This window comes from Prionailurus viverrinus, chromosome A2, assembly GCF_022837055.1.
Source record: "Prionailurus viverrinus isolate Anna chromosome A2, UM_Priviv_1.0, whole genome shotgun sequence".
In the NCBI taxonomy this organism is placed as follows: domain Eukaryota; kingdom Metazoa; phylum Chordata; class Mammalia; order Carnivora; family Felidae; genus Prionailurus; species Prionailurus viverrinus.
The window spans coordinates 22463664-22483703 of NC_062562.1; the positions used below are offsets into that span (position 1 = coordinate 22463664).

Genomic DNA, 20040 nt, shown 5'->3' on the forward strand with positions numbered 1-20040 from the left:
TGCCACCTTCATCGTCATCACCTTCCCTCTCCTTCATTCTCTTTTGAATGACACTTTCTCAGTTTTCCCACATTCAAATACCAAGTGTCCCATGGATGCATCCTGCACCAAGCTTTTCTCTAGGAATGTGTGAGCCCAGAGCATACTTCTTTCTCTGCCCTTCCTTTTAAAAAGTGGCTTGAGGGTGTGTGTGGTTAGATACAGAATCGTACAACTTGGGGTTGTTTAGCCTGGAGGGAACCTGAAGCTGCCCATGCAAACCCTTATGTACTAAGTGAAGAAACAGATCCAGAGACACAGAGCCTGGTTGACAATGCCTAACAAGGTGGCTTTTGCAAAAGAGAGATTGCCTCACCTCAGGCCACATGATGATGAGAAATTCCCAGCCTGGTTTTACATGTATCGTGGACCAGGAAGACAGCCCGCACGTATACAGACATCCATGTCAGGCATATGGGAATCTGAGTGTTCACGTCTACCCTTCTGGCAGAGATATCTCTTTTTCTATTGAAAGCTGTCAACTTTGATTATCAACTTGGTGTGTTTGTGGGGCTCGTGTGGATCCAAGGCAGTTACCCCAATTCTCTCTCCCTAGCATCTTCCTTCGGTATACCCTCGTAACACGTTACCTTCTTTAACAAGGCGAACACCGGTTACAGGCACAGCATAGAAAACATAATAAGGACTTACATATAGGATCAATACCCTCATGCCTTCATGGTGTTTGTGACCTAGCGGGGAGAGACATTAAACAAATAGATTATGTACAAATAAATCATAGATGTGCTCAGAATTACAAAGAAAAAAGTGCTGTGGGACCTTGAGAGATCATCGTGTCCGGGGATATGGTTTGCCATTCCTTAATTTTTAGCCCACAAAGGACATTGCCATTTGGCTCTTACATTCTTTCCAACAAAACTCAGACATAACTTCAGAATCCTTCTCAACACGGCTCTCCAGACAGCCATTACTAATCAGTCAGTCTTGGCTCTCAAGACAGAACCTATTGGCCATCCAAGATTTGGCCCACTTCCCAGCCCTCCTTCCACCATCCCTTTTAACAGACAAGCATCTGGCCAAAGGCTGGAAGGCACGTGCTTCAAGACTCCAGCCAGAGGCCCCAGTGTCCAGCTGGTCAGGCTCCCAGCTCAGGGTTGTGTATACCGTTTGTGACTGTTGGGTGCATGATGTGCCGTCAGGAGAGCACGCTCCCAGGTAGTAGCATCTGTGACTGTTGCTAATCTGATCTGAATTTGTTGTGTTCTGTTCTGAAGCTCCTTCTCAGAGGTGCAACCTGTTGAGGGCACTGCAAGCTGTAATTTCTGTTCCTTTAAGGCTCCGATAGGAAAGTAGCTCTTTGTTTTCATGAGTTATTTCTTGAGGAAAATATATGTTTTGTGGAGAGTTTGAGGACAGTCTTAAACTGAGGACATCACCACAAAGGCCTAGTCTCTCATTTTCCTTCCCATGTGCTTAAATGGGTGAGTCAAAAAGAGGTGTTTCCTGCTTGACTGGGACAAAGCTTCCCGAAAGAGAGAGAGAAAGGGTAGCTCTCCTTTCAGAGGCCTGTCAAGTCCGGCAGTTTGTGCAGGACTGAACCTTGGTATTTATTTTTCAGTTCATCAAACATTTGTAATCCTCAGGGCCCCCCGTGCATTTCATATGACAAGCTGTGATTCAACACAAATGCTTTCCTAAGGAAACATGCATTTATCATTCCCTTAATGTTCACGTCTCCAAGGTTTCTTTTCCGTCATATGAAAAAATGTTTAATATTTCAGAGACTTTACTTGAAGTGATTCCTCATTTTCAGCTTAATTTCTCACCACTTGATACCTATTTTCTGAACCCCTAAGAAACACTGGAGGAACTCACGAGCTTCCTTTTTCAATAGCGGTCACCATAACCAGGAGGAAAGAATCAAAAAAGCATGCTTATGCTATTCCTGTTTTCTTAAATTGGGAGACCTTTGGGGATAAAATTACTTGAAAAATGAGTGTTGGAGAGTTATGGACATTTTCCAAGTCACTCTGGAGATGTCTCTGAGACACAAGGCATCTTGTTGGTATGGGTCTACCCCTCTGTCCTTTGCTGGGTTCCATCCGCTGGCACAGGGCCGTAGGAAGCCCTCATCTTAGTGCATATGAAGAGAAAGCATTCTTTCCAGGGCAGAATGAATGGGAAGGACAAAAGGTTCAAATGGGACCCTAGGATGTGTGGTTTAGTTATCTTGAATCTTCTAGCACTTCCAATGTTATAAACTTTGTAGAGACAGAGAGAAAAGTTGGCCATCTCATTTCCTAGCGAGTGTGGCCTTTAGTGTGTGCGTTGGGTTACACATTCTAAAGTTAGCACAGCTCTACAATTTATTATCTGTGGGACAGTGTATTATGACTTACCCTCTATTTTCCATTTTGTTTTTATCTGTAAAATGGGGATAATAAGGGTACCTACCTAGTATTGGGACACTTTGATTTGTGGGATAATGCAAATAAAATGTTTAACACAGTGCCTGATGACAAGTTCACACACAATAAATGTTAGGCTCTATGATGAGAAGGAAGTCTTGAAAACGATGTAACTCCTAGATTCAATATTTAATACATGGATAATGTTATTTCCATTTCAGATTAGAAAAATGCTTTTCAAAACACTGCATACTCTAATGGCAGTCACAAATCTGGTGGCATTAAACCATACCCTAATGGTCTCAATGTTGAAAAGTAGACAAGTATGTCTTGTAAATGTTCATCTTTTTCCACATATCTATAATTTCAGTTTCTTGCCTGTACCATTGGGAAAGCTATTATGTCTTATTTTATGGGTTGACTGACTGCCTTTTCGTTGTTCTTAGAATATTAGCTTTACTTCAAATGCACAAATGCTTGTGCCTGCTTCCTTAACCACCAATAAAGGGAACAGTTAATGTGTTACAAAGCAAGAAAAATTGACTTTAAAAACAATATGCTTCTAGCTGTCTTACCTTTACATGGGGAAGGGTTTCTCAACTTTGGCACAATTGACATGCGGGCTGGATAATTCTTTGTTGTGGGGACTGCCCTGTGCATTGTAAGATGTTTAACAGCATCCCTGGTCTCTACCCACTAGAGGCCAATAGCTCTGGCTCCCTCCCCTCTCCCTGGCTTTGACAATCACAAATGTCTCCAAACAGTCCTTCACCACTAGGGAACCACTGGTGCACAGGAATAAGGAGCTGGGTCTTAGAAATGTGTGTTTGGGGCCACTGAACAGAAGAACCTCAGTTCCAGCGTTGCAGGAAGTTGCCAAACTCACTTCCTGAGTATGACGACTCCCAAAGCTTGTGCTCACAGATTATCTGTTGATACTACAGATTCAGATAGCAGGTCAAATAATCAGCACTGTAGCTTAATTTGGGAAAATGACTTGGTTTTAGTTTTATTTCCCTATTTTTCTCCCAATATTCGTTTTTCCATTTTCCAATGGCAACCAAATGAAGCTTTACAGTTAATCTTGACTTTGTATGTAATGATTGCTTTTTTCTTGTTTTTCTTTTTGTTTTGTTCTCCTGTTATTTTTCAGCTCCCTCAGGCACAAAAGGTAAACTCTTTTCCATCACATTGCAGTCATCCCCAGAACTCGCGAACTGTGCATGTCTTCATGATTTTGTGCATTTGGTTCTGTTCATGACCAGTGAAATGGTTTTCCTCTTCCAACTTCAAAAGCCTGAAGCTGGGCAGGAGCAAAAAGGCCGACAGACTCATCGGTCCACTGTCTCCCTGCCAAGTTAGTCCCATCAGAGAACCCTCTCGTGGCCAGTGGTTTGGGGGCAACTCTATGCCCAACCACTTTGCTAAGAATTCTCAAACAATAGGTCAAGAATAAGTTTAGCACACTCCTCCAAACATAGTATTCCAGTTCTTCCCTGAGGTACTTTCCTAGGGATACAGCTAATGTGAAAATTTGTAAGGCCCAATAACTAAGTTTAGATTCTGGGCTCTTAAGGCAAATCTCTGAAAACTCCTTTTGGGTTTCATTAATTGCAAAATCAGTAGCTCCTTTGCTTGTGTCATTGCCTGTACCACATGTAGAGCATTAGAACAAAGTTCTTGCCAATGTCAGACCCTTTCACTGGTCCTCATTGTCTGTCTGAGATGATCTGGTTCCACCATCTAGAATATTCTCTGTCTACTAAGATTCCACGTGATTGCCATGCTGGCTTTGCTATGTTGTCCCCATGGTATGTCATCATATCCTAAGGACAGTTGTGGAAGAGAACATGACACATGATGCCTGCTGCATTGTTTTGGGACATTTCACAAACACAAGCAGGATTTCCAGAAGACACAGTGATTTCTGGGGGCCAGATGTGGGTTGGTTTTGTTTCAAGAGTTGAGGTAAGACGCCTCCCCGAACTGTAAGCAGTACCTCCCAAGCTTTCCAGTTTGCAGCAAAGATGATCTGATTCCTTCCTGTTGAGAGAGATAGCACAACTGCTCTACAAAAGGCAGTCTGTTCAGACCATATGGACAACCAGAGGCCTAGAAATCATTACACAATCACTCAAATATATTTGAGATATTTAAACAAGGCGAGACATGCTAGTGTGTGACTTGGCTTGTGGTAATGTTTGATTACACTTCAGTGCCATCACAAAAAGACTGAACACTTCATTAAAAGTTAAAGTATTTGAGTAGAACAACAGCTTCCAGGGTAAATATATGGTCAGAATTCCACATTATCTGGAAGGATTGGCATCTTTAATAGGTCATGCTTTCTTAATTGCCCACATTTGAAATTTCTTTGTAAAGAGACTTACCAAATTCAGTGCCTAAAGCTGGACTGGCCTCAATTTACTGGCATTTATTCATCAAATTTAATCTGATCTATATACAGAAGCATTTTGTTGTAGAAGATTCCTCATGAATATGAGGTGCCATCAGCCATGGAATTTTAAAACAAGGTTCAAAACAAACCAACACAGAATATGGTAAGAATAAAGGTTGTTGGGACATATGGTTCTTCAATAGCACTTAGCTCCCTGACCTCTTTCCTTCTGTCACTCACGTCACATGCCCTGCAAATAGAAACTTCAAATTGAGGAGGATGCCCCAGTGCCTTTCCAAACGATGCTGGACTGGCCCAAGAACTTGCTCTGCAGCCCTGTGTCACAAGGAATAGCTCTTCCTCCCCCTGTTCCTCACCATTGCTACAAATTGCCTTTTTATTAAAATTAAGAAAGGTACTTACCTTAAAATTTATTAAGAGCCCTGTGTGAAATGGTTTCAGAACTCCTTGGAGTCATTTTGGGCAATTCAGCTCTTCGGAGAAGGAGTTTCAATGTAAACCTCTGGTATCTGGGCTGGAAGGTGAGGGCAGTTGAGGAAAGTCACACTGCAGATGGAAGGCATCCTCCCTCAGGGCTTCTAGTCTCAGTTGCTGATATAGAAGTATCCGTGCCCCTCATGTTCTTCCTCTCCCTTCCCCAGTGTTACTTCAGTGACATGTACAGAGGACTTTGTGAGAAGGATGGGGTTCTTTTGAGCACCAGCAACCCCCCCTTCAAAATATTGCCTTGCTGCTTGAGCAGCAAAGGAATATGGTGGGTTCCATTCCAGCCTTCATCCATTTGTGACCATGGGCAAGTTAATTAACTTATCTAAGCTTAGGTTTCTTTTATTTAGCAAGAATGATAGACTGGCTTTCCAGTTTTGTTATGAGAGTTATTTCTCTTACTTGTGCCTAGTATAGAACTTGACATATGCTAGACACTCACAAACTTAGAATTTCTATTACCATTTGCATGTCTTGGCCTTCAACAACTTAGAATTTCTATTACCATTTTGTATGATTTGGAGCAGCAGATCATATGTGATGTGGTGGTCTTGGGCCTCTGCAGTGATTTGTGGTTCTGATTCAAGCCTGATGAATAATCAGGAGATGACAAAAGAGCCTGGGAGATATGTGACGTTCTTCTTACTTCATTAAAATCTCTGCATTACCTGACTTCACCTTTTACATGGAGTCAGCAGGAAATGCGGATAGGGCTTGAAACCTCAACAAAGCAAAGGCTTCCAGGGACAATTGTTTTGAGAGATTCCTTCCCAAAGTCTTTGACATTATCCATAGATTTCACCCATCCATGGCCATGATTATAATGGCCTCTTCCAAACCCAAGAGTTTGTTGTTCTGGGGGTAAAGGGGAGACATCTCCAGCTGTTACATCTTTGGCCTGCTTTTCACATGAGGTCATGGGTGCATACATTGGACCATATGGTGTCTGCATTTGTGCTGTGTTTTTGTTGGAATCTCTCGGTATCATCTGTAACTGTTTTCTCCATAAATATTTTAAATGATTATGTCTCTGTAAACATGCTTACTTTAATCTCTTAGCTGGTCTATCACTAAAAATGTCCCGTTTGGGTGTCCCTCATATGTGTAGTAGTCATTAATGATTGTTGTCTGTATGTTAGGGTTTTCATAATTCTGATATTTGGAGGACCTTTCAAGACTTATCTTCTAGTTTATGACTATTTTCTAGAAGAGTGGCTTGCAAAAAAGAATTTTTTTTGTTTTTCCTGTGATTCTTAAGCACCTCTGAGATGATTTCTAGACTCTATCCATAAATTTCAATCCCTGATACCACATTGGGATAGTAGTAACTGGTGAAATGCCTGATCAATATTAAATATTTTCACCAAGTGCAGTGAAGTGTCCTGAAGTCTTGGTTAAAAACGATGTAGCAATACAGACCTGACACCCTCAAGCCATCACAAATCTGTTCTTTTTAGTGGAAGTTGAACCACTTTCTAAACCAGTTGATTGATTGTTCTTGAACAATGAAGAAAGGTCCATATGTAAGAAAGGTTTGCCTTTTTTTTTTCTTTACGTGGTACTTCTTGACTTCTACCGAAATATCTGGGAGGTCCTATTTTATAATAATAGCATAGCAGAATTACCCAAAACCATTTGCAAGTGTACATTCAATAGTCATTCATAGCAAAAATAGTCCATTTTTCAAGCTGCATATTCATTCAGGTAGGTTCTATCTACAGGAACGAAACATCGGTTGTTCACTGCATGATTCATCACTGTAGACTGAGACCTTCAATACTTAAAGGCAAAAATACTCTTTGGGCAATTCCAAATTTGGCTGTTTACATGTGTTAACTTTTCCATACATCGGTACCTGCTTCCCTTCATTTTGTGCTACTTTCACACCACTTTGGAGTTTGCCAGAGACAGTTTCTTGAAGGTTTCCAAAGTGCTCTGTCTTGCCCGGCACTATATTAGTTAATATCCGTCTGAGAATTCTGAGCAGGCATAAGCATTTTTCTCAAAACCATAGTTAAAGAAAACCACATCTCTAATCCTGTTTGGAACAGCAATTGATGCATTCAGGGCTGCACAGTATGGCAAAACGATCCCTGTTTAATAGCCCGACTGCATATTTTGTTTCCTGTTAGGAATAGCTTAACTTGCCTTCTTGAACAAACACAGCAGGGTTCAAGATCTGTTGTTCTAGGCCTGCTGTGATATTCTGTGCTGCTTAACTTGTATGAGGACTCAGGAGTGCATAAATTAGCTTCTTAAATGGAGGTCGATTTTTGGGTTTTCTTTCAGGATGGAACTGGTTTATTAATATCCCCCTCTGAGTGTCAATGGGATCCTGAATCCATTTGCATTTTCTTTGTGTCCTTGTTTATATTCTATTTAGGAGGGATAAATGGAAGCATTCATTTCTGCCAAGTTTTTCTTCCCCCTTTACTTTTTTCCCTTCTTTCTCTCATTTGTCTCGTTCTTTAGGTACAAACTTGTGCAAGTAGAATCTGGCCTGTTCTTATCTCTGTGTAATCAGATTTCAGCAATCGGGGGCATCATTTATCATTCTTTGCCTCATTTAACTTCTGTACTTTGAAATGTTGAATTAACTGTCATTGAAAATAGAAAATTGAAAGTTTGCAAGGCTGCTGTTTTCATAGAACTGTAGGTCTAGTGATTTTAGTGTTTCATTATAGTTATATAACCGGCAAAATCCATGCAAATGAAGTGCAAAACTGAGAGGTGGTAACAGTTTACGGTTGGTTCTGGTTTATGACTCATTTGCTTTTACCTTTACTTGCTTTGTGTGTAAATTATTATATCTTGTTTTGATAACCTATTTTCCCCCTTATCATTTACTGTTTTAGAGGAACATGTACAGGCATCTTTTATATGTATTCCCAAGCTGGGGCTGGCAAGATTGACAACGCTGAGTCTGAAAGATGGTAGCACGGTGGGCTACCACTCACATTGGTAGATCCATTCTGTGAATAAGGAAAGGGAAGCAGAAACCACAGTAAGTCTTGCCACTTCCCGCATCCAGTGTGATGGAACTCTGTGGAGGTCAGAGTCACAGCATACTGCTGAACCAGAAGGGTGATCACAGAACCCAGGAGTTTGTTCCCCACTGTAGTTCTGTGTGGGTTTATCTGTGGCAGTCCAGACCAGCTGAGGAAGGACATGTACTCTGCCAGTTTCATACCCATGGGAGTCTTGGCCAACCACTCTCCCGTGGTCCTCTCCAACTCTGTGTTTGCGACTATAAATACAGGAATCCAAGATGCTCAGATTCAAAGTGCATGGCTTCCCAATGGTTGGGATGGCCAGCAGAGCAGCATATAAGAGCTCCTCCGATTGAAGTCCCATGTGGGCCAATGGGGGACCATGGGGTCCCCCGTTCAGAAGCAAGGGGCTTATTTGCATTTCTTGTTTTAAAAAGCTAATTGGCTCATTTTAAACAACCTCATAATGTGTTTAGTTATGTATCTGGAAAAAATATTCATGTACATGGAAAGTTCATGTATATTAGAACTTTCATGGGAAAGTTATAGTTTATAATAAGGATAAAAGCAAGGTAAGAACCAGAATTCAGTATGAAAAAATAGTTTTTTTAGTTTTTAACTTTTACACTGTTAGGCATAAAAATTGGTTAGAAACAAAAAAGCAAAACAAAACAAAAAACCTCTAAGAATACATTGCTAGTACATATAAAGAACTTTCACACTTGCAGGCTTGGACCCAGTAATCCTCTTCTGTAGAAAGACTCTAACCTAAATTGGTCAGTGACTTGCAATTTTATCTATATTGAGGCAAAGAAGAGCCAAAATACCCAGCAATAGGAAAGTGGTGACAAAAGTTACCGAGGTTCCAAAGGATAGGTAGCCATTATAAAATTGTGCTCAAAATGAAATTTAATAATGTAAGAAACAAATTAATTTTAAAATCAGAATATAACATTTTATGTACATTATGCTGTGTGTGTGTGTGTGTGTGTGTGTGTGTGTGTGTGTGTGTAAACATACAGATGTACAGAAAATCCTTGGAAGGGTGCCTGGGTGGTTCAGTCAGTTAAGTGTCTGACTTCAGCTCAGGTCATGATCTCATGGTTTGTGAGTTTGAGTCCCGTGTCGGGCTCTGTGCTGACAGCTCAGAACCTGGAGCCTGCTTCAGATTCTGTGTCCCCATCTCTCTCTCTGCCCCTCCCCTGCTCTCTCTCTCTCTCTGTCAAAAATAAATAAACATTAACAAAATAAAAAAAAAACATAATTGGAAAGAAATGCATAGGCATGTCTAATAGAGGATATTCTCTCTTGGGAGAAGAACAAGTATTTATTTTGCTTTATTCTTGATACATTTCTGAACTTTTCAAACTCTGTGCAGTAAGCATGTATTTTTATAAGTAATTAGCTATATTTATAATAACAGTGAACTAAATGCATTACTCATAAATACATTAAATGGACGAATAAGGCTTAGCCTAATAATTGTTTGGTAAACCTAACTCACTCCAGAAACATATAAAAAACTGGGAAATCCAAACTCGGTTTTAAAAACACACATACAATTACATTGATTCTTGGTACAAACAGCTCTAAACAGAAGACGGACAGTTTATCAATGATGTGTTGTCTTACATGGGACAATCTAAAAAGTGCCTTTGTTTATCAAAAACCTTCATTTTCTAACAGAAAGAAGTCATTTTTGATCTTTAGTCAAAGGCCCAGTCCATATCAGATACTTAGAGCAACACTGATCTGAGTCTGGGCAATCCAAGAAAATGCAGGTGCATGGTTGAACCCTGGGGGTTACCTACCCTCTACAAACCTCATTTGGAGGTGTTGCCTGTCCTACTCATGCTTCAGTCAGGGCTGATTCAAAGGAAAGACTCCCTTGGCTTTCAAAAGCGAAAAATGGAGCAGGTAAGGGTGACTTCTGCCCCGGTTGCTATTTGGAGAGTGCTGTTACTGCACAGTGCAGGCCTTAGTGGTGTGTGTGCATGACAGAATGGGGCCATTGCACGCTTATGGCAGAGGGAAGAGAGCCCAATTGTCCAAAGACCAGCTTCAGTGTCAGCTGAAGATGGAGGGGAGGCCCAGCCCTGTCAGTTCTGCCTGGGAACCTTGGGACCAGGACACCATCATCCTGAGCCTTGGTTTTCTCCTTGTCATGATGGGGTGAAAACATCCCCTTTGCAGGACTCTCCTGAGAAGCACATGAACGGTGCTTGCCAGGGGTATCCACACTGACTACCCAACCAGAAGGCGGGCTGGCCATGGCAGAAGCAATACTACCCATTATGCTAGTAGTATACGTTGTTTAAGAGAGACAAATTTGATACAAATAAAGCAGAAATGACTTTGAAACCCCGATATAATCTGGTGTTCTAAAAACGAGCAAAAAAGTGGATATTTTTGCAAAGCCAAGAACCAAGAATTGATTCAAAAATCCCTACTATCTCAGTGTTTTCTAGCCCCAGACTTCATGTTTAGTGTCTTAGGAATTCAATTTCTTCTTTAAAAAAATTCTCATGTATTTAAGGTATGTGAATGTTTTCTACTATTTATTTAAATCAAGCACAACTATAAAATAGGGCTGTCTTGAGATGTGGAAAAATACAAACTCTACTGATAGCATTACTAAGATGAAACAGCCTTTTCTTTCGAAAATTGAAGAAACATCTGAGTAAAAACAATGTAATTTAAAAAATTGTTTTCATTAGAGTTCTCACCTCCTCAAGTATAGACACTCTTTTTCCTTCTACATAGAAAGGAAGGCAGATGATTGAGAAGAGCTATTTAAAAAAGCCAATGAAGTGGGCTATGGTGGCATTAATGTCACCATAACTGACATTATGCTTCCTCTTCAAGAGAGGATATCACAGGACACCTGATGTTCGGATTTCCTTGCTTCTAGATGCCATTCCACAGGGCATACTTATTGACCCAAAGGTGATAATGAGCTCAAAGAATTGCTGTTGTGAGGTCTCCTCTGTACTTATTGGTAGATTTAGGACAACTGTATCTATCACTTGACACACTAGATGTGTTTCTTGAAAGCAGCATATGAATGTACACTTTATAGGTCAAGGCCCTGGAAGAGAGAGTATCATTTAGGGGGCAGCTTCATGGAATACCTGAATGAAGGAAAGAATCAGCAGCCCAGAGAGTATGGACTAGATCAGAAAATCATTTGTTTTCTGGTTGTGTTACTATGTTTCCATTAGTTCTGTAGGAAAGAGGAAGTGAGAGAGAAGGCCCAGTAAAGAACACCATTCCAACACAGGGTTAATGAAAGTCAATACAATTCAATTATTCATCTGGAAACCAAATCTATATCAAAATGTAAATCTAAGCCAAGTCTATATGAAATCAATGCCAAGTCACTGATGCTAACTTTCCTTGGTGGGTCCTCACAGGTAAGGATTTCCTGTGTGGCAGGTGTGGGACAAAAATGCCATGTATCACTCAAGAGAAAAGACACACACACACATACACACTATACACTCATAGGCATAGCCTTCACTTTCTTTACTTTTTAGGGGCATAATGTTTTGATAGCAACCATTACAATTTTTGCCTGCGGAATTTATCTACCTGTATTGTTTCTGCCCATAAAAATTGATTTTAATTTTAATTTTAATTTTAATGAAACTGTCTTTTCAGTTTGTCTTTCTAAACTGAGTCACTTAGTTGGCCTGGTCATAGTTCAACTGCCTGATCCCTTTTCCACATTATTGGCCGGTCAGACCCCAGATTAGTGGATGTATATTCATTACAAACCCAAATGTAGCCCGGTTCCCTGAGAACTGCAGGGATGGCTCTGTGCGAGCTTTCAGACAACTCATGCCAAAGGAGTCGACTGAAATGCCCTCTGGGGTAAATTGGAGCAGTTGTTGTGCAATCCTGCACAGCAACACGACTAGCAAGTTCACAAACAGAAAGTTAGATGTTTATCCCTTCAAATTAACTGGAAGGATTTTGGAAAACCCAACCTAGTTTCATAAAGTAGAAAAATGTCAGGCAAAGGACTAATGCCATGGTATGGATTTTCTTTTTCCAGAAATGACTCACAGAATTGAACCACTTGCTGAATCATGAACCCTTGTGCTTGGATTGGCCCCATCCATGTTTGCCCAGGCCTGGGACACAGTAGATCATTTGGAGGCTGGGTGCTTCTGAAGCATCTGTCTCCTTCTTCCCCAGCCCCTTCCTCCTGACAGTTTCCTTCCCAGTATGCTTCCTTCCTAACCTCCTTCAATGTTTACAATTACAATAACCGCCATCCCCAACAGCATTCTGAGGCATTTTGTTTAGCTATGAAAGTCATGATGTTCTGTCATGGGACAAAGGAGTAATATTTTTCTATTGTGTTTATGCAATTGAAATGGAGAGATGGATGGAGTTCTAATTTAGTAGAGCAGTGGCTGAATTCTGAAGAAGCTAATGAACTTCTCTCCCCTAGCCAAGAATGGTCCTTAGGAGAGCATTTGTTGGATGTGCCAGGCACTGTACTGGGTGCTTTAAATCTATAATTGCACTTATTCCTCCCAAGAACTATGGAGGGTATTCCTGCTTTAGTGATGATTGGTGTGGTTGCCTCTTTTATTGCACTCCAGTCTCCTTAAGGCAAAACACAACCTTTGTCTTTGTCCTTTACAGAAAGGAAGTTGAGGGCACAGTGATTGGGACAGGGCCTCTAGCATCACCTGGGCCAAAGCCTGAATCCCCATCCTGTTGCTCTCTGTGAACTGGTGCAAGGTACTTTGTGCCTTTATTTCTTCAGCTACAAAATGGGCATGGACACTTTGCAAGGTCTATGTCAGGGTTAAATTTAAGGCTATGTAAATATAAAAACATTTAAAGCAATGTTTGGTAATAGCAATCTGTGCTTGGCTATAGATATTGATGGATGGATGGATGAATGGATGGATGGATGGATGGATGGTTGGATGGAAGGATGTATAAATAAAAATGACTCCATAAGTTTAGGTAACCTGCTCTGGGATTTAATTCCAGGTGCATCTATAGCTCATTACTCCTCTCTGTCCTGCTTTCCAAGGAAGTCATAGTGTTCAACTAAGCTGTTACCAAAAAAAAAAAAAAAAGAAAAGAAAAGAAAAGAAATAAAGAAAGAAAGAAAAAGAAAACAAAAAAATATTTTCTTTTATCTCTGTGGCATTGGCTGGACATCACGAACATTCCGTCCCTACCAGTAGCAGCAGCAGCATGTAAGCAGCAGCTTCTCAGAACCTTCTCATAGTCTGTCACCACACTAGCACAGGCACAGTGCATAAGGATACTGAGTGAAGGAGCCATGAGCGAGCAGTGGCCACAGAATATAAAAGGACTGTCTTGTCCACATTCTGGTACCAATTCTCTGTGACTTCTTTTCCCCCTTGGACCTCGCTTATAAAATAAATAAAAGGGCAGGGTTGAAATAAATTCATTCTGGGATCATGTACGGAGCGCTTCTTATATACCATATCTGTGCTGAATGCTGTGGATAAAAAGAGGAATCACTCCCAACTTCTGCCCTTGGAGTTTACAAGCTCTACCGAATTTTCAGTTTTTCTTCTAGCTACAGTGTTCAGTAACTGCTGTATTAACAGTTTGCACAAATTTGGTCCTAGATGGTATCTTAGGTTGTAGAATAAATATGATTATCTTTGTAGTGAAGTTTGAGAACATCTGGTTCCCATTTCCACTTCGTTAGGGAAGGTTTTATGGAGGAAGCGACGTTTCAGGGGGTCTTTAAACAAGAGGAAGGTTTTATCCCAGGGGCCCAAAGCTCCAAGAGTTGACTGTATTTTCAGGCATCTATTTGGGAGGTGTCTAAACCACGTTTGTGAAAATATAAATGCTCAGCTATGGGGGGGGCGGGGTCAGATATGTGTCAAAGCTTATCACGAATATTAGCCAAAACCCAGTGCCCTATGGTAATATTTATTGTCATTATTCTGGGGCATTCTTGAAATAAACGTGTTGTACCCTAATAAACAAACAAAGTGGTTTCATAAAATAGCTTTCAGATACGTTGATGTGTAATATTCTCTTGCCCATGGGTTTACTTATATATGTGTCCCTGGCCAAAGACCACATCTTCCCTCTGTTTAGATATTTACTCATAAAACATATTCCTTGCTTAATGACATATCTCAGAAATGTTGGGAAAAGAAGAAACAACATAAAAATTTTCCCAAATAATAACAACTTTATTAGAAGACCATTATTTTGAGATTATCATACAGATGTTCCATCATTATCCAGCACTATCTCTCACAAAGTTGTCTTCAGGTTGTTAAAACAAGAAAGGACAAACAAATTCAACAATTGAGTTCATACAAGATGCAAAGTTTAAAGAGGGAAATCTGTTGACTTTTGTATTGAGACAACTTAAAGTGCAATAAATCTCATAAGAACTCAGGGTCTCCAAATCTCAGATGCAAGGAATAATGATTCAGTAAGAAGCAGAAATGTCTCGGCTAAAAGGAAAATGTCATTGGTGGAGCATTCTTGAGAACTGAGTGACTGCACTTTACCAAGACAATCGAATGCAAAGTAAGGGGAAATGTGACTTGGAAGATTGACTTATTTCTTTTTATTTTCCACTGCTACTTTTTTAATGCCTTATGTTATTTAGGATTCAGGCATCTTACAAAAATGTTGAAAGATGCCAGTGCAAAATGAGAATCTAAACAATGATTGGTGTTCTTAAAATTGTCTAGATTTTAAAAAGGAAGCAGTTCATATGCATAGTATCATAAAAGGCAGACAGTTCATATCGCTTACATTGAAAGAACCATTCCTTCAATTAAAAATAGTAATGCCTGCTTTTTGTAAACCTTTTACTATAAAGAACATCTAAAATACTTATAATCAAGCATAATATGTTTAACCCAGAATATAAAAACTTTATTCTCATAGGATTTTCATGTCAGAGTGTTACCATGGTTTGTTTAATGGAGTATTTTGATCTTTATAAAAAAGATTTGTTTGAATAGGATTATTACTATTGTTATTATTATTATTTTAAGGCACTAATATTCATTGCAAACATGCTGTTGAGTGATTTTATTTATAAAATGCTTTATGTATATGAAAATTCATGGGAATGTTCCTTTTATTAAAATTTTCAACTATACAAAGAAGATATTTACAGAAAAAAAGATCAAAGATACATAGGTACAGCAAGGTGATTTAGAAATCTTGGCTTTATCACAGAAACAAGCTATTCTTTCTCTCTCTTCTCATTTCAAAATGGCATTTTAGATTATTGAGCAATTGTAGTTTTAAATATGTATACATGTGTAAAGCCTCTCATTTAAAACTGGTCACTATTGAAACAGCCAGTAAATTTAATGACTACCACTAACAGCTGTGGAAATCTAAATAAGAGTAACATTCACGGAGTCAGATGATGTTAACATCAGCCAAACAGGTAATGCTGATACCGTGCACCCTTTTCAGGCATAAGATGCACCAATAGGGTTTAGTTTTCATGTTTCAGTGGGTTTCACTCGTTCTTCCTCTGTAAAGTGTCTGCATCTCCAGCAGGAGGTGTGTATCCAGGACAGTAGTTAAGACCCATCATTGAGTGTGGCTCATACTAGATTTTTTCCCCCAATCTCAGTTTAATATTAGAGATAAGGGATGCTGGGATGAGGGAAGGCGTGGGAGAATTGGGGGAGGGGCCATAGGCAGGCATTGAAAGGGTAGGTATAGAGGACTTTTTGGTCTTGGAATAAAAAGGAAGGCCCAAGGATTTGTTTCTGTGGAGGGTCTCTACATGGCCACATATTCTGCTCACACATCCTTTTCCGGATCTGTGTTTCCCCGATTTCCTCCCTGGTGCTCTCACTAATTTGTACAAAGTGTTTTTCTGGTGGTTTTCTACTATCTACCCTCCCCTTTCTATGGAGTGTAAAAACTGAGGACATAGCTGCCGTCTGTTCCCATCTTGTTCCCATTGCCCCCCATCATGTGCTACTGAAAGAGTGGCCCTTGGGGATTCCTAGGTGATTGGTAAACTTAAGCTCATGGAGAGAGGAGAGAGAAGACCTCCCCCTTCCTTCACTCCCTTGGCACATTATCAGATCCTATACACCTTAAAGAATCAATAGTTTGTCTTTTAAAATGTTTCATCTTCTATTTAAAGATGTATAAAGCTTTGTTTTTCCACCTTGGTACTATTTTTTTCCCTGTCAAGGTGGAGGTTATTAACAGAACCATGAGTTGAGACAGGCTATCTTTGCTTCCACTGGGTGGGGAACTAAGTGATATTGCCTGCCTTTTAAATACATTTTTATTGAAAGGCTACACTCTGGAAATGACTCATCTCCCAGGACGTTGTGCCTGTAATTCACCCTGACTGCCACTAGATGGTGGCAGTGTCCCTTCATGGAGTGCAAGTTGGTGTTCATCCCAGGTGTTGGAAGGAAGACACAGCAGAAATGCAGCTGTGTACTCACAAATTATGTACACATATATAAAATGTCTATTATTAGGGTATACATTTATATCAGGTACTCCATTAACATAGTCAATATGTTGATTGGCTTTAATGAAAAAGAAAAACACAAACATAAGAAGGGCAAAGTATAGAAGAAATATAATCTTTGAGAAGAGTTGGTGAGTTGGCCTTTGTTCTTGGCTTAGAGCCATTCTTTTCCTGAGCTGAGCTCCCCATTTCTGCACCAACTTCTGTTTGAGCCCAAGCCTCCAGGGCTGAGCAGCTATGTCAGGAAGCTGTGCTTGAAAACCACCTGGCAGCCCATTTGAGGACTGCCCTTCACTTGTTCAAATGCCTTATAGGGCCCAATGTCCAGGTCTCCTCCTTCCTCTAGGGCTTGGTACTCACCCTCAGGGATCTCTAGCTGCAGGGGACTCAGAGTCCTGCCACTGATCCTGGCAAGCTTCCTGTGAGTGGAGATATGAAGAAGACAGCATAACAGGTGTCTTTCGAATGGATGCCCAAACATTCCTGGAGCCACAACTTGTCCCAATGGAAAGGGCCCTGCCAGGGCCCGGCAGTGCCTGCAACCTGCCTCCCTTCCTGTCCTCTTTCTCAGTGGGTTCTTGCAACTCTGTCAAAGCAGACTCTGGTTCTGCAACTTCTCACGCAGGCTCTTTTCTCAAAGCAGGCAAACGTCTATTTGTTATGAAAGTTTTACACAAAATCCCAATGACAATAGTTTTTATACCATCATAAAGAGTCATCATTTCCCCAGATGGCTGCCCATTACTGCCTATTTCCATTCAGTATTTGGGTACTTTAGGGATACCTACATTTCCTCCCTTGTGGAAAAGACACACAGCCACTCATCATATTGGGACTATCTTTCCTTTGGCCCTTTCGGCCTCTGCAGTGTCTCCCTGTGTGGGTTGTACAAGGTGCTTGGGACCACTTCACTGAATATCTGTAGCTACCTAGGTTTTTCTGTAGTCAATATTGGCACTTGTGCAAGTCAGGATTCTTCTGTTATTAGAGTTACAAATCCAATCCATACTCACTTGGGCAAAAACAAAACATTGCCCCAGGGACCCCAGTAATGGAAAATAGCATGAATGGGGTTGAGCTTAGGGATGAAGGCATCCAGGGACTGGTTCCCTCTCTCCTTGTCCCTCTTCCTTGCTCCCTCTCCCTCTCTGCCTCTCCTTCTCCCCCACCACACACACACACACACACACACACACACACACACACACACCTCTCCTCCTGTCTCTAGGTTGACTTTATTTCTTTATTTTCTCAGTCCCTTCTCTATGGGGAAAGGACATGGTTGTCAGTCTTACATTCTTATAACTATCCACGAAGGGAAGTAGAGAGTTTCTCCTATTAGCTCCATGTTGGAGGAAAAAAAAAAAAACCAGGTGGCCTGGGCGGGGTGTTGTGTGCATGTGTGTGTGTGTGTGTGTGTGTGTGTGTGTGTGTGTGTGTGTTGTGTGTGTAGTATCGTGGTTGGCTCAGCCTCGGTTCCATGCCCAGTGACATGTAGGATGGGAGACATTAGTTGCCAAGAGAACCTTGTTGATGAAAGGGATGTAGAGGACTTCTCTAAAGAAAGGGAGTAGTATTTGAGGGGGAAAAAAGAAAAAAAAAGTACTGGGCAGTTTTGAAAAATGTCTCCCGCTTCATTTTTCCACTGATACATATTCTTACAAAGCAACTGGATGGAACTGCTATATAGCAGGGATTTGTGCCTGGTTTTGTTAAACTGAACTTCAGGAAGCATTCTGAATCTGTCACATAAACCCTGACAGACATCAGTAAATGCTGGACATTTTTACTTCAGTCCAGGCTAGTCCTGAAGAAGATAGCTTCTCTGCTCATGCAATGAGACCCAGTGTGGCCACCTCAGCCAGCTCTTCTCCCACTGTCCCATTGCTTTTCTGTCTCTTCTGGAAGACTTAGGGTCCCTGGAGAGTAAGACCTCTATCTCATGCCTAGGTATCTTCCAGCACATGGCATGGAACTTGGCCCATAAGCCAATGCTCAAGGAATGTTTATAAAGGGAATCAATGAGTAGACCAGCAGCAACAGCAATAGACCAGAACTCTGGTGGTTATTCTATCTGGGGCCACACCCAAGACTTGTCTGCACTGCCAGCTAGTGCCACTGGTGGGAAACTAATCAAGCATTAGTCATAGAAGACTGGCATCACTACATGTACCTCACACATGAATCCAAATGCATATTCATACGAGCCCACATGTATGATTAACTTGGGAAGCTGACAGGAAGCAGTCAATCTGTTGAGCAAGTTTGTGTTTTATAAACCAGATGTTCGGTATTATTATTCATCATTTCCTTTGATACCAGAACGGTCCCCATTATGTAGCATAGGAAATGAAGGATATGGAATAATATACACTTATTATACAACAGAGCACCAAAACCAAGCATTTCAGAGGCCCGTTCAAAGCCTGGGCAAATGTAATTGAATGGGAGTTCATTTTAGGATTCCCACTTGGACTTGAGTTAATGGGATTTTTCCCAGATGGACCATGGTGACCTCTCTCTCCCATTCCTACCCTTTGGAAAATGAATGTTGACTCTACCTCTGCATTTTTCTTGGAAGCCATGTGTATGAATCATAAGCAGCTCTTGCCTCAGCAGCCACTACAGGTTAGGGGGCCACAGAAAAGCAAGGACCCCCTAGTGTGTGGGGACAGAGGGTGTCTGGCTGTGGCTGGCTGCATAACTCCTGCTTGGTGGTCTGGACAAAAAGCGTTTGCCAATGGCTGCTATTTCCTATGGCAGGACTATAGAATACCTTTCAATCATAAAGTGCTCACAGCACAAATTAACTTTCTTCTCCATGACAGTTTAAGATTCGCAGACCCCAGATCTGTGGAGACTGGAGAGATGGAGCTGGTGGGTGCAGAGGAACATCTTAGTGTCATGCATGTGATATTTTCAGGCCCCGCCAGCCTTTGTGGCCACACTGGTGAGCTATATACATCAAGTAGACTACAGTTTAGGGTTCTGGCCAAGCCAGTCCAAATCTGGGCCATAACTACACCAGGGAGAGAGTACATATGCTCACAGATAGTGGCTAGACTGAGATCACTGCATTTCCTTTGTTTACCAGGGTTTGGTTAAAAAATGAATGGTTTTTCACATGCAACATTATGGGGATTTTTTTAAAGGTAATGACAGGCCGTAATTACTTATAGAATTAGCCTCTGAGTGACGCTGATACTGTATTCTGACTTAATATTTTGAAGTTAGTTTCCCACG

The 20040-nt window shown here is 40.9% G+C and overlaps 1 protein-coding gene across 1 annotated transcript in view; it reads left to right on the forward strand.

Annotated features, from left to right (window-relative positions):
* CACNA2D3 (calcium voltage-gated channel auxiliary subunit alpha2delta 3) overlaps positions 1-20040 on the forward strand; it is an 865909-nt gene that overhangs the window by 621680 nt on the left and 224189 nt on the right. The window lies entirely within an intron of this gene.